Below are 10,000 nucleotides of genomic sequence, written 5' to 3' on the forward strand. Positions count from 1 at the left end.
TGTTCAATGATTAGCACAACCCGTCTCGCGTGGAAGCCGGTCAATTGAAATTATTTTGTACCAGCTCGCTATGGATATTCCGTCATGGAGGGCGCAAATGCACACTATAACTGCAAATAGTCATGACGATCAGTACCAATATAGCCTATGCTCAGAATAGATTGATACATGCATGATGTATACAGTCTCTGTGAATCTATGTATCTATGTAAGAGCAACTCTACAGCGCAGGGCAAGACATCCACTCTAGTTGCTAGGGAACTGCTTGTGAAACGGCATTGCTATGCAGCACAACAGCTGTCTGCATAATTGAACCATTAAGATCTTCAAATGTCATTATTTCAGTCATAGTCGTCTTCATACAGTTGAAACGTTTTCATACACGGTCCCAACGGCAGGGTTAATGGTCCGTTCACAGAGAATCGCTGCTTGTTTACTTTCATAACTAACACGAATGATCAGTCGCTCATTAATGGCGGAAGGTATAGACATGTTAACATGTTATTGGTACTGACATTTCTAGACGCGGCGTGATAGATTCCCTAGGAAGGGAACAGGCGTCGGAGAGCCGAATGGGAATTGACCAAAAATAGCCCCTCCTCCTAATCGCGCGGCGCACGCGGGTTCGGCTGTTTTCAGCACCGTGGACAGCGACCAAGAACTAGCAAAAACCGCAAGGTTGGAACCGGGGGTTGTGAACGGAGTTGAAAGCGGTAATTGGCCTAGGTTCTATGCTAAATATTGATTTTAATTATGGCGTATTGTGACCAAAGGCACAAAACGCAGCCTTCTGGGAGTAGGCCTATAGGCCTTTTCTAAAAATCATTAACGTCAGACCATAGTTGACATTTAAGCTAAGGTTGCAGGCACGTAGTGTTTTTTAATATCTACCTACTTGTGCAGCCTATCATGTTCCACCCAGTTCCACGTGACAGCAAAACATGCTTGGTTCCCCATCCCCAGCCCCAGCCCCAGCCCCAGCCCCAGCCGCAGCCGCAGCCGCAGCCGCAGCCCCAGCCCCAGCCCCAGTCATCTCCAGGAAGATCCCACTTGGACAGCTATTGGGATGGATCCCAGGGAAGCTGAGCTGTCCATCCAGAAGCTCCGATAACACAAACAGACACACACACAGCACACACACACTTGAAGGGGGGCTTAGACAGATAAGCCTCAACTTTACAGTGAGGATGAATGTGAGGCTCATTCCTAACAGTAACGTGTCAACGGGCTGATCCAGCTACCGGCTCACTGGAGCTGGGCTTAGTTTGACTGGCCAGTCTGATGTGGACCAGGCAGGTCTGATTGGCCAGTCTGATGTGGAGCCGGTGGGGGATATCTAGATATCTATCTAAGTCACACATCCTGATGGACAGCAGAGATTCCTCTGTTACAGTAGAGGATGGGACTGTCTGTCTGTCTATCAGTGTATCTGTCTGTCTGTCTGTCTGTCTGTCTGTCTGTCTGTCTGTCTTTCATTCTGCCTGTCTGTCTGTCTGACCGCTGTCTGCCTTTCTGTCCAGTGCCGTGTGGGAGCATCTGAAGGGTGTGTGTGTTGTGTGTTGTGTAGTAGCATTAGGTGCCAGAGAGGTCTATATTTTGAGTTAGTCCATACAGATAGACATGTTTCAAGTAGCCTACAGAAACACAGAAACGAGATTACACACAGAAATACATGTAAATGCATTCCCCCTGCCCACTGCTCTATGGACTTACAGCAGAACATCAACTAGAGCGCTTATGACATGGCTTATCTAACAGTGCCACCCTCTGTTGAAAAGGGAGAATTACATGTTGAGATTTTGTTTGTTTGTGTGTGCCTGTTTCTGTGCGCACTCTCCTGGGCTTGCGTGGGCGTGCGAGCATGTGAGCACACGTGTCCGAGTGCACGTGCGCACGTGTAACCCAGTTGCCATGGATCGTCTCTGACACATTTCCTGTTCCTGGGTCAAACAGGTCGATTCCTGATCCATACCGGCTCAATAGCTCCGCCCCCAGCGGCCTGACTAACCCTCTGGCCGGCGCCACTGAGACCCGGGCCCCCCAGCTGAATGGACCGGGCCCCCCAGCTGAGTGGACCGCAGCACGGCCAAGAAGCCCTGGGGGGGGCAGGCTGTCACTAGACTGCCAATACACCCCACCACAAAAGAGCCCCCTGACAAAGAACCCCCCCCCACCGCTCTGAAGGACAGAAGTGTGGGCACCAGTGTTCCCGTCACCTTCACACTCTAGCAAACTCGCGTGCATGCACACACTTGCATGCTCACTCACTCACTCAAACGCACGCACACACACACACACACACACACACACACACACACACACACACACACACACACACTCTCTTTCTCATACACAGACACACGCACTCTCTCTTTCTCAAACACACACACACACACACTCTTTCTCTCTCTCTCTCTCTCTCTTTCTCTCTCTCACACACACACACACACACACCAACACACATACACACCAACACACACACACACACACACACACACACCAACACGCACACACACACACATACACACACCAAGACACATACACTCACACACACACATACACACCAACATGCACGCGCGCACACACACACACACACACACACACACACACACACACACACACACACTTACAGAGTGAATGGGCCTAGAGTTGTGGTAAACACCTCCGGAGCCAGGGTGGCCTGTAGCTTCCATCCTGCACACCATCAATACTAATGACATCAGAACACCCAGGATCACTATGACAACCCTGGGACACCTAACCTCGCTCCTGCACCCAGGGGCCGGAAGAGAGAGAGAGAGAGAGAGAGAGAGAGAGAGAGTGGGGGAGAGAGAGAGGGAGAGAGGTAGAACTAGAGAGAGAGAGATAAAGAGAGGGAGAGAGAGAGAGGTAGAACTAAAGAGAGAGATAAAGAGAGACAGAGAGAGAGAGGTAGAATTAAAGAGAGAGAGAGATAAAGAGAGGGAGAGAGAGAGGTAGAACTAAAGAGAGAGAGATAAAGAGAGGGAGAGAGAGAGGTAGAACTAAAGAGAGAGAGATAAAGAGAGGGAGAGAGAGAGGTAGAACTAAAGAGAGAGATATATATATAAATAGAGGGAGAGAGAGAGAGAGAGGTAGAACTAAAGAGAGAGAGAGAGAGATATATAAAGAGATATATATATATATAAAGAGAGGGATATATATAAAGAGAGGGAGATATATATATAAATATATATATATATAAAGAGAGGGAGATATAGATATATATAAAGAGAGGGAGATATACATATAAAGAGAGGGAGAGAGATATAAAGAGATATATATATAAGAGAGAGAGAGAGAGAGATATATATAAAGAGAGAGAGAGACATAAAGAGAGAGAGAGAGAGATAAAGAGGGAGAGAGAGAGAGAGATAAAGAGAGGGAGAGAGAGAGATGTATAAAGAGAGGGAGAGAGAGATAAAAAGAGAGAGAGGTTGTGTCAGAGCAGTGTGCTCTAGCCAGGTCTCATCACACATTCAGATACAGTATATATATAAAGAGAGAGAGAGAGAGAGAGAGAGAGAGAGAGAGAGAGGTTGTGTCAGAGCAGTGTGTCTAGCCAGGTCTCATCACACATTCAGCAGCACCCCCGGAAACAGCTCACTTCTCTTTCACTGAATCTGCACTCTCATCCATCTCTCCCCCCCTCCTTCCTTACTCACCTCATCCCTCCCTCCTCCCCTCATCCCTCCCTCCTCATCTCCTCCCTTCCATCCTCCAGTCGTCTCGAAAACCAGCCCAGCGGCTCAGTGAAATACACCACGTAGCAGCGGCTAGTTGGCTATGAAGAACAACCATGCACCAGTTAGCCTGCTAAACATATTGATCCCAGTTATTGGCTGCAATAGTCATATCGTTCATTTCACCCTCTCTCCATTCAATTCCATGAGGGGAATTTAATTTTTAATATGAAAGCCTTGCGCTCCTCTGAGCACACCCAGTCTCTGACGAGCACGTCTCCCTGGTAAGGTCAATCTCCACAGCCGGTCTCTGAACACGTCTCCCAGACTGGCCGACAGGCCCTGATCCCCACCAAGAGGCATTCAGTCACAGACACGTAATCCCTTATCCCCCCGGAGCAGGCAGGGAGGGTCATCTGGTAAACAAACACAGTTACAGGGGGAGCTGGTCTGGTTTAGAAGAGCAACAGGGTTGTTCCTAAACCAGGTGACCTGGTGGTTGTTGATGACTCACCAGGGACACATGACAGCTGCCCTCCAGGGGAATCTTTGTGCTGTTAGAAGCATGTAGGTGATTGTGATTCACCAGAGATACGCATCCATATGTATGACTGATATTCATATTCTGGAGGAAGTGTGTGTTCTCTGGACAGTAGAGGGAGGGGACTCTCAGAAAGCACCAGATTCTGACTCATCGTACAAGTCAGCCCATGCAGTGTGTGTGTGTGTGTGTGTGTGTGTGCATTAATAACAGACACTGCGGGACTTCCCCTATGTATTTATAATCCCCAGTCTGTGTGTGTGTGTGTGTGTGTGTGTGTGTGTGTGTGTGTGCATGTGTGTGTTTGTGTGAGAGAGAGAGATAGAGAGAAAACGTTTGTGTGTGTGCTTGTCTCTGTGTGTGTGTGTGTATGTGTGTGTGTGTGTGTGTGGCTGGTACTGTACTGTACTCATACAGCTGTTGTCTCACACAACCTCACTAGTGTGTGGATGACATGACCTCATTTAACAGTAAAAGCTTCTGTTAGAGGCTGGTAGTTTGTCTTAGATGAGTAGCTTTTGCACAGAGAGAGAGAAAGAAATTGACCAGGAACAAACCAAAAACTATAACAAATAACAGCTGGTTTGATACAGACTGTAAAATTATGAGGAAAAAACTTTCCTAACATTTTTTCCCAAAAATGCCGATGTACGCTCTCTTTATTGTGAGACCTTAAAAATTTTCTCAGACTCAAAAAACAACAATATAACAAACAGCAGCTGACACTAATTGAGGAGGCAATTAACACAAACAACTTTTGGCATCATTGGAAACACTTAAATAAACCACAACACCAAGAATTAGCTATACAAAACAGTGATATATGGACCTCACATTTTAAAGCACTATACCATACTGTTCAAATTAATGCAAACACAGAGCAATCTGAAATTCACGAGAAACTAACCAAATTGGAACTAGCTATAAAAAATAATCAGAATCCATTAGACTCCCCAATTATTGAAAAGGAACTCCTTAAGAAACTGAGGCCCTCAAATCTAAAAAAGCGTGTGGACCTGATGGCATCCTGAATGAGATGATAAAAAACATGAACCACAAATTCCAATTGGCTATATTAAAAATATTCAATTTGATCCTGAGTGTAGGTTATTTTCCTGACATCTGGAATCATGGAATAATAACTCCAATCTACAAAAACTGAGACAGATTTGACCCTAATAATTACCGAGGCATATGTGTGAACAGTAAGATGGGGAAGGTCTTCTGTAGTATTATGAATGACACATTTCTGAACTTCCTTATCAAGCACAATGTCTTGAGCAAAAGACAAATTGGATTCATAACAAAAAAACGCACAACTGATCATATTTACACCCTACATACCCTAATTGATAAACATGTAAACCAAAATAAAACCAAAATGTACACCTGTGCAGCGTAACAATTGGCAAAAAAAAAGAACAGCATTTTTTAATTTTTTAAGGATGAGGCGTTCGTCAGGGCTGCAATCTCAGCCCTGCACTCTTCAATATCTACATTAATGAACTGGCTACTGTCCTAGAAAAGTCCTCTGTCCCCGGCGTAAGTCTCCACAGTCGGGAGGTGAAGTGCCTGCTCTTTGCAGATGACGTGGTTCTGCTGTCCCCCACTGCGCATGGCCTACAGCAAAGCCTGGACCTGCTAGAGCATTACTGTCACACCTGGGCCCTGACCTAAACCCTCAAAAGACCAAAATAATGAGATTCCAAAAAAGATCAGATCTCAGGACATTCTACCAAAGTTCTCAATCGGTAAAAAACATGTTGAATATTGCACACACTACACCTATCTAGGAATAAAACTAAGTTCAACTGGACACTTTAATGAAGCAGTTCGTGAGCTGAGAGAGAAACGCCGGGCTTTCTATGCCATAAAGAAAAATATACAAACCGATATACCAATTCAATTTGGCTGAAATTAATTGAGTGCGTTATTGAACCAATTGCACTCTACGGCAGTGAGGTGTGGGGCCCACTTACAAAACAAGACTTTACTCACTGGGATAAACAGCCCTACCTCCCTACCACCCTACCCATCCCTACCACCCTACCTCCCTACCTCCCTACCCATCCCTACCACCCTACCTCCCTACCTCCCTACCCATCCCTACCACCCTACCTCCCTACCTCTCCCTACCTCCCTACCTCCCTACCCCTCCCTACCTCCCTACCTCCCTACCACCCTACCCATCCCTACCACCCTACCTCCCTACCACCCTACCTCCCTACCACCCTACCTCCCTACCCATCCCTACCACCCTACCTCCCTACCTCCCTACCTCCCTACCACCCTACCTCCCTACCACCCTACCTCCCTACCCATCCCTACCACCCTACCTCCCTACCACCCTACCCATCCCTACCACCCTACCTCCCTACCCATCCCTACCACCCTACCTCCCTACCCATCCCTACCACCCTACCTCCCTACCTCACTACCTCCCTACCTCCCTACCCATCCCTACCACCCTACCTCCCTACCCATCCCTACCACCCTACCTCCCTACCTCCCTACCACCCTACCTCCCTACCTCCCTACCCATCCCTACCTCCCTACCTCCCTACCTCCCTACCACCCTACCTCCCTACCTCCCTACCCATCCCTACCACCCTACCTCCCTACCTCACTACCTCCCTACCTCCCTACCCATCCCTACCACCCTACCTCCCTACCCATCCCTACCACCCTACCTCCCTACCTCACTACCTCCCTACCTCCCTACCTCCCTACCCACCCCTACCTCCCTACCACCCTACCTCCCTACCCATCCCTACCACCCTACCTCCCTACCCATCCCTACCACCCTACCTCCCTACCTCCCTACCCATCCCTACCTCCCTACCTCCCTACCCATCCCTACCTCTCTACCACCCTACCCATCCCTACCACCCTACCTCCCTACCCATCCCTACCACCCTACCTCCCTACCTCACTACCTCCCTACCTCCCTACCCATCCCTACCTCCCTACCCATCCCTACCACCCTACCTCCCTACCACCCTACCTCCCTACCCATCCCTACCACCCTACCCATCCCCAAAAAAGGGTTGGGATGGAATGTGATTGGTGCTTGGAGACTGGGTCATCATTGCAAGAAGCCATGGTGCTTGAACAAGGTTGGAAGGTTCATGAGACAGTTACAGAGTCGTAAAAAGTAAGTAAATATGTTCATATTTACAAGTTATGCTGTCACTTGTATCAGAACTTTTACCTGCCAATTATTTCACAGAGTATTGAGACAGTGGCTGTCAGTAGTTTAGTTAGCTAACCACGTTAGATCAGCTGTCACAACTAGCTAGTAATGAGCTACTTTTCATTGATTTCTAGCCTAGCAAGTGCACGTCTGCATGGTGAAGGACTAGTGAAGTGAAGCATGTGAAGGTCCCCAAACTGCCTGGTAAAAGGTTTATTTTATGATGTTGTTGGTTTGATGTTGTACTATGCTAGTTGAGAGGTCCATGGCGCACAGGAGCCTAGTCTCTCTCTCAAGATGCCTCGCTATGACACATGGCCATGACACTTCTACAAAGAATATTAAATAAATAAATAAATGGAACGCATGAGTATTTGAAGCTTACACAATTTTTGCCTGTGAACCAATTAGAAGCAACCTCAATATTTCAAAATGCCTGCTGTGCTTGAGGCCTATTGTAGAGTATTTACACAGTTCAATCTTCAAAGGTGACGGGGGTTAGCCAGTTCAAGAGGCTCAGCAGCATCGCAAAGCTGGCCCTGGTTCTGCCCCACTCCAATGCAGACACAGAGCGAGTGTTTTCCATGCTGGGGCTCAACAAGACCAGGAACAGACTGGCCGTGGAACCCTGTCCTCAATCATGACCATCAAGATGGCTAACCTGGAGCCATGCTTCAAGTGGGAGCCCTCCCCAGCGCTCATCAAGGCCTTAAAGAAGGCCACAGGCCAGTACAACAAGGAGCATTCAGCTCAGTAGACCTGTGGCATAGTAAAACAAAAACAGTTACAGTATATATAACAATATAACAACCGTTATAGTTCTTTAACCCTGAGCAGGATGGTATAATCCCACTACTGCTATTCAGTATTCTTAGTTCTTGTTATCCTTGTAGGATTTATGCCACGGTGTTGATGAATGTCATCTAGTCTTGTAGTCTTGATTATTATTGAAATCTGTGATTATTCTTGTGGCAATAAATATATTTGAAAAGTTGTAAAAATTCAAACGTGTTAAAATCTGAACAATAAGAGTATGTGAAGACGGTAAATTCTTTTCTTTTTTATAATAGTTGACATTTCAATATCGCCAAATAAACCTGCACATATTGAACCATGTCTTGCGTCATGCTAGTGTGTTTACCGCATTGTTGACAATGAGGTCCATCAGATCCCTCTGGTGGCCAAAACTGTTGTAGGTTGAGGGGTTCGAAATTATGAAACTTGGGAAATGTTTAAATGGTCATGTTTCTTACAGTACAACTACAAATGGTGCTCAGACCTCTCCCCATCAATGAATTTTGTGGTTCTTTTTGAGCGCTTGAGAGCATCATTCTGAACCCTTCGTCCCTGTGACCTTCCCATCTCCAGATATGGCGGTATGGCCATGGGACGTGCCGTCATCGGGGCGGAGGTACAAATGAATATTAAAGATGTGAGGACAGCCGCCCCCCCAAAAAATGTCAGAGTCTCACTCCAAGTTTTTCTGAAAAGTTGGCAACCCTGACATACTTATAGCATAGTATCAGTGTTCAAAGTGAAATGTATTGGCATAATGGGAAAAACAACGTTTGACTTGAAGTCCCATCGTGTCAAAATACCTGACCACTGTGACTGATCCAAAATCATTAAACTACTTGACAATGTCCAGATTCAGTGAGCATAGCCTTGTCATCGAGACATGGCTCTCGACAGAAGAATTCAGAGACCTCCGGCCAACTGTATGAACATAATTAAAAACATATATTTTCAAACCAAACAGACAAACTCCCATGTCTGTGAAATACCAGCGTGCTATCACAGCAGAACGATGTGTGACCTGTGGCGACAAGAAAAGGGAAATCAGTGGAACAGAAAAGCCATTGATTTGATCATTCACTTCCCCTCGTCCTCTACACCTAACACACTGCACATCCTGCACACAGCTGATTAAACATCTAGTTCAATGTTGACATCTAGTTGATGGTTTTGTTCCCATTTATCTTTACGCTTGTCTGAAGACTATACCAGAGCACTTTGACACATTTTTGTGGACCGACCGACTAAAAGATGGATGGTGCGCTTTGAGCACAAACATACATAAATATACGCAAACCCATAGGATGACACTTCAATCGGCAAGATAACCAGCTAAGCATCTCGGATGGACGACACTTGTCATCATATTTCAAATTGTCCTGTTTGAGTTATACATCAAACACACAGATATGACTCTGCAGAATTCACACAGATATGCAGAGGACCTATAAAAGGAAACAGGAAGCGGGATGTAATCGAGCAGCTTTTCTCCGGGGCTGAGTTTACTGGGCTGCAGTTTCTGGGCTCTCTAAATCACAGAGTGGCCCAGAGTCTCTGGTGCACACTACGTCTTTATCTCTGTTCCAGTCTTGCCTTGTAACTCCCTCTAACTGTGTGTGTGTGTGTGTGTGTGTGTGTGTGTGTGTGTGTGTGTGTGTGTGTGTGTGTGTGTGTGTGTGTGTGTGTGTGTGTGTGTTTGCCTCCACGGCAGCTCGTTTTAGAGACAAAGTAACGTTTTGGTGGCATCAACACTCCCGGGTGCAGCTCAGG

The sequence above is a fragment of the Borostomias antarcticus genome (genome assembly GCF_949987555.1).
Source record: "Borostomias antarcticus genome assembly, chromosome: 14".
Taxonomy (NCBI): Eukaryota; Metazoa; Chordata; class Actinopteri; order Stomiiformes; family Stomiidae; genus Borostomias; species Borostomias antarcticus.